The sequence below is a fragment of the Lampris incognitus genome, chromosome 8 (genome assembly GCF_029633865.1).
Source record: "Lampris incognitus isolate fLamInc1 chromosome 8, fLamInc1.hap2, whole genome shotgun sequence".
Lineage (NCBI taxonomy): Eukaryota > Metazoa > Chordata > Actinopteri > Lampriformes > Lampridae > Lampris > Lampris incognitus.
The window spans coordinates 84,193-90,592 of record NC_079218.1 but is presented as its reverse complement, the minus strand read 5'-3'; positions in this window follow the sequence as shown (position 1 = coordinate 90,592).

Below are 6,400 nucleotides of genomic sequence, written 5' to 3'. Positions count from 1 at the left end.
TCAGGAAATAAAGCTTGAGCACCAAGGAGATAAGATGGCATTTGTGTGTGACATAATTTGCATAGTTTATTTATGGAAGTAAATTTACAAATGAACACTGCAATTTGATGTACCAGGTATGACCAACTTGTACAGACCTCTCTGATTCCCAAGTCAATGTTTTGTGAAAACACAAGATGTGCTTGCACAAAATATTATCAAGCAGAAATGGACTTGGAAAAATAATTTTGGTGCCCACCAAGGTTACAAACTTAATGTTCCCTGCAATTATTGCAAGGTTTGTTTTTATTGAAAAACATAATTTCTCAACAAGTAGCTATAATTTCCTATACGATGGCAAACGGGCCATCTGCAAATTGTGATAATGTTAACAGACAAGAATTGTTCGTTTCGAGTTCAAGAACAAAAATCTGAGTTGATGGATTTCAGGTTGCTGAACACTTGGTTGTATTAATTATCTAAACACTTGTATATTGTAACTTAGAACAGTTCGCAGTCTATGCATGGTGTGTATTACTAGCGCAGATGTAAACATAATGTTAGGCTAAACTGGGAACCTAGCTCTCAGCTGATTAACACTGTTATAGAGTCAAATGGCCAGTATGCATCTACACAGCCACTCAACTTTCATAAAAGTTGTTCAGGAAACCTAAACTCGATGTTAAACCTTAGAACTTACTTCAAAATGGTGCTTTCGCCGTAGGTCTGCCATAGTTGTCAGTCGCTTGTATAACTCGTGAGCTGTGGAAATATTTTCTCATCCTCGATTTTTGAAAAGCAGTGTTGGATGTCAAAATAAACGCTTCTTTCAAAAAGAGGTGAAATGAGATGTCAATCGGCATCAAACCGCAAGTGATAGCGAATGAAGTTTTAGGATGGCATCTGGGCTGGCCAATCGGATGTCAGGGGTGTCCAGACACCCCTCTGGCTCCACCTTGATTGAGTGGAAGTTTTGTGATTGCACAGGAGCAAATTGTTGTCGGATGTCTAATAAACTGGCTAACCGTTTTTTATTTTGTTTTAATTTCTTGACCTAGCAAGCACTGTGAGCAGCACTCACTACCTGCTAAACACTTTTAAAGCAGTTTCAAGGTTTTATATTTCATCCAACCTGATGCAGCACACACTGAGATCGCTAATATAAATGGCAGGGAAGCAAGGAAAACTTTCATTCTGCTGTGAGTATTGGGGGAGGATGGAGTGCCCTCTATTGTCCAGAAACGCACACTATCTATGTGCTGAAATGTAGTTGTTTTCTTGGTGCAATATGTTTCTATCTGAGTGTCAGCCTACCTGGACTAGCAAATTGCTAATGCTCCTGCATAAAGATGGTTGTATTTAATTTGCAGGCGCCGGAATTGAAGAACTCAACACCCTCACAAAAGGGACAGCCCACAAGAAAGGTAATTCAAAACTGCTCTCTGTATGAATAAATGTTCCTGAGTTTTGAGCTGCAATTGTTCAGTTATTTAGCGTTTAGTTTTATGATTGTATGGTTGATGTGTGTACAAAAGGGAAGCACTATAAAAATGCCAATGTACATATCTAATTTATAGGCTCCAGCGACCCTGAGAGCAGGATAAGCGGTTTGGATAGTCGATGCATGGATAACAAAAGAATTCATGCATTGACATATACTTGCATTAATGTAAGCCTTGTCTTGTTCCTTGCGATTAGGTCTTGTCAAAACAGGCAGCAAAATATATGGTACATTCTCTTAAAGAAGAACTTGGACGGAGGCCCAAAGACCCAGATCCAAACACATGCCACCTCTTTATGACAGACTCTATCACGGATCTCAACAATCGGTCACCAAGAAATGTAAGTAGTTGTAGTACTCTTGTGTTTATTTTTTTTTGAGTGCATATTAATTAAATCATAAATATGCCAGATTTAGCCTGTCATGTAGTCCTACCTTAGCAATAACCTACAAACTTCATCTGAACACATTTTGCACAATTTACTAATTCACTTTCAGTTGGGTATGAATTTGAACATAATTAAGTGAAAACATCTCACATAAGCAATTACAGCTCTTTTTAAGGCTTGTTTTCTATGATTAAACTATTTGTATTTTTGATACTGGCTTATGCCTACATTCCATTTGCCCCATCTTTTCTGTTCATGGTATAGAGATGAGTGACTTATTTCATATGGCCACATAGAGCTCGCTACCCCTGCAGCAGATGGCTATTAAATGTACAAGTACTTGTTGTTCTTATTTGGTTGATGTAGTTGTTGTTAGTTTCAAATAAGACAACTGTACTTATTTAACTGAACTTTATTTGCGCGCTCAACAGCAAGTGGCCACAGCCTACCGAACAGTTCAACAAGTGCCTTTCACTAGCAGGGCACCTTCCTCCTAACAGGAGGGGTACTGTAAAGACTGCAGTAGAAGTGACTAACAAAACGGGCTACTGTATTATAGGCACCAACAAAAGTTAACTTAACTGTTGTCTCATTTAGGGCTGCAACTAACTATTTTGACAGTCTAATAACTTATTGATTATTGATACAAATAATCGATTATTCAGATTATGACTCGCACAGTTACTCAGTGGCTCTTATTTATCTGCTTTCAAATGTAGCTTGAGGTTGTTTTAGGCATGCGGTAACGATAAAGATGAGACCTTCATTCAAAAATGTATTTTTTAATGAATGGTTAACTAGGACTAGTTCAGTGAGGGCAGTTGCTTGCTGGGGTGTACAAGTCTGCTTCCTTTGAAGAAAGCCATCCATGGTAGCATTACAAGATCCAACAAACCCACAACTTGTTCCAATTAATTTGAATGCAACCCACATTGGGCATGCACGCATAGACAAGTTGTAGAAATCTTAAACAAATTCAAGTATCAAATCCTCCGTGTTCTCCAAACTTTTGTATTCGGCAGCAACACTATCTCCAGCCATACATGTCACCATGACAACAATGCGACGTTTAAGCAAAGAATTTCCAAATGGCAGACAGGCTCTGGTTTAACATTGTAAAGTTAGGGCACATATGGAATGTGAACAGGATGGTTGTGAATGTCATTAATAATTGATTGATCAAGAGAAAATGTATTTCAAAACAGAAAATGTTACAGCTCATAACGTGGAGTAACATGGCTTAACATTAGCTAGCCAGCTAGCTTAACAAGACGAGTCTTCATCATGCAGAGAGCCAACGTGCCACCTCTTCAGATTTTGCGTCGCGTTGATCAGTGCATAATTTCTGTTGGTTGGTTAGTAGACGTAGCTCATACTAACGGTCACATTGTGAGATGGTCATCCTAACTTTGACACTGTCAGACTTTTGTCCCAGGTTATCTTCGGTCGTAAGACTGGAATAATGGCTATCTTTGAACCTGTCTCACAGTGCAACGTAAGACCACTTTTAGAACCCCGACCAAAGATATCGCCATGTTTAGTCATCTGAGACGGCCCAAATCGCATAGTCTGTAGGAGAGAGATAATGTTTAGTTACAGAATTTTTTTTCTTTTTCCAAAAAAAACACACCCAAACTCCAAATCTGCCTGGAGACACACCAGAGAGCCAATCGGTAATGAGCAGGACAGCCCTCCCAATGGCACGTAAACTGACGATGATGATTGCTGCCTTCAGAAACTGTAGTGGGCTATTATGAAAGTTGTCATATATGGAGTTTTAAATTTTCAGTTAAGACAAAAACGATGTTCTTTACAAGGAAAATAACTGATAATAAAATAAAACAAATTATGTAATCAAGAATTGGAAAAGTGGAACCCTTTCAGTTTTTAAGGATATGGTTCGATGAAAGAATTATATGCTTATCCATTCAGAAAGTAGTAGACAAATGTAAGAAGGTACTAAATGTAATGGTGTTTAGTTAGAAGTGAATGGGGCAGATGGAACTGCTTTGAAGGCCATATAGAATGGTTTACTTTGGTCAGTATTGGATTATGGCTGTGTAGTGTATGGGTCAGCAGCCAACATTGGGGAAAAAAATGAGATAAGGTACAATATCAGGCTTTGAGATAATGCAAAGGTGCATTTAAAACGAGCCCAACAGCAGCATTACAGGTAGAAATGGGAGACATGCCACTAGAAATGAGAAGGATAGTTATCCTTGAACTACTGGGCTAATTTACAGGGCCATAGTCAGGATCATCCAACACTAGACACTTCAGTCCCTTGTTGGGAAAAGGAGAGAAGGGAAACAAAAAGCTTTGGATGGACAATGACACGGAAAGCAATAGAATTTGAAGTAGATCAATTAAACATTGAGCCAACAGTGCCTTTGCCAGCAATACCACCTCGGATACTTCCAGATTCCTCAGTAGAGTTCCCATTATTAGAAAACAACAAATGTAAGGATTTGAATTCTGATTGACATAAAATACAGGCTTACATTGATAATTACACAGTTGCATCCAGATTTATACGGATGCATCAAACAGGTCAGTAAATAATCAAGATGGGAGGTGAATTGTAAAGAGGAAACGTCCAAATTTACCGTATCCTTAATCCATCAAACTCTATCCGCATCCCTAACCCTAATTCTGGGGGTTATCTCCAAGCCAGCACTGGCAGAGGCCCTCTGGTGACACGCGCTGGCCCGGCCATTCAACCCTTAACTTTCACTCCGAGAAGGTCAGCATTATCCATCAGAAATGCCATTACTATGGTTCGCTTGCCTACTGTGAAGAGTTAGTCTTTGTTGCTGTGGTGTTCTTTGTAGGATTATCTACCTGAGCAAGTAAAGTCTTACCCTAACAAAAACCCAACCCACAGGTGTGGAAAGATCCGGCAATTAATTTTATCCAAAACTCACTCTGAGAAACTCAAGACTTTACATAAGAAATGCCATTGCCGTCGTTAGCTTGGCTACTGTGAAGTTAGTCTCTTTTGTTGTGATATTGTCTGCGTGAGCAGATAAATCCCCGTACCCTAACCCAACCGAATCATATAGAAGGAGGCATCCGTTAATTTTATCCAAAACTATCACTCTGAGAAACTCAGTGCATTATAAATGCCGTTACCGTGGTTAGCTTGGCTACCGCGAAGAGTTGGCCTCTGTTGCTGTGGTATTCTCTGTGCGATTGACTGCCCAAGCTGATAAAACGCTTACACTAATCGAAATATGTAGAAAGAGCCGTCCATTAATTTTATCCAAAACTTTCTCTCTGAGAGGCTTGGTACTTTCCATCAGAAATGCCATTGCCGTGGTTAGTTTGGCTACTGTGAAGAGTTAGCCTCTGTTGCTGTGGTATTCTCTGTGCAATTGTCTGCCTGAGCTGATAAAACCCATACCCTAAGTGAAACATGTAGAAAGAGTCATCTTGTTGTACATGTTTCAGTCAGGGTTGGTGTAGGGTTATGGTCAGCAACAAAGACTGTCTGCCTGTGCAGATAAAACCCTTACAACTAAGCGAAACATGTAGACAGAACCGTCAGTTAATTTTATCCAAAGCTTTTACTCAGAGAAGCTTTGTACTTTTCATCAGAAATGCCATTGCTGTGGTTAGCTTGGCTACTGCGAAGAGTTAGACTCTGTTGCTGTGGTATTATCTGTGCCATTGTCTGCCTGAGCTGATAGAACCCTTACAACTAAGACAAACATGTCGAAAGAGCCGTCCATTAATTTTAGCTAAAACTTACTCCGAGAGGTTTGGTACTTTCCATCAGAAATGCCATTGCCATGGTTAGCCTTGGCTACTGCGAAGAGTTGGTCTCTTTTGCTGTGGTAATCTGTGCGATTGTCTGCCTGAGCTGATAAAACCCTTACGCTAACCAAACTGAAACATTGTAGAAAGAGCATACGTTAAGATCCAAAACTCACTCCCATTCCCATGGTGAGCTTTGCTACTGAGAAGATTTACTCTCTGTTGCTGTGAGATTTTGCCTGAGCAGATAAAACCCTTACCTAATCCCAAACCCTACCTCAACCAAAACATGAAGAAAGTCATCAGTTAATTTGATGCAAAATGGTGACTAAGAGAAACTAGGTACTTTATTTCAGAATTGTCATTGCTGTGTTTAACTTGCCTACTGCGAAGTGTTAGTCTCTGTTGTTGTGCTATTCTGTGTGGGATTGTCTGCCTGAGCTGATAAAACCCTTACACTAAGCGATATATGTAGGAAGAGCTGTCCAGTAATTGTATCTAAAACTTTCACTCCGAGAATCTTGGTACTTCAGTAATGCCATTGCCCTGGTTTGCTTGGCTACCACAAAGAGTTAGTATCTGTTGCTATTGTATTTCTGCGGGATTGTCCGACTGAACAGATAAAACACTTACCCTAACCCAACCGAAACATGTAGAAAGAGCCATCTGTTTATTTTATCCAAAACTATCGCGCCGAGAAGCTCGGTACGTTCCATCCGCATTGCCATAATTAGCTTGGCTACGATGAAGAGTTGGTCTCTGTTGCTGTGGGATT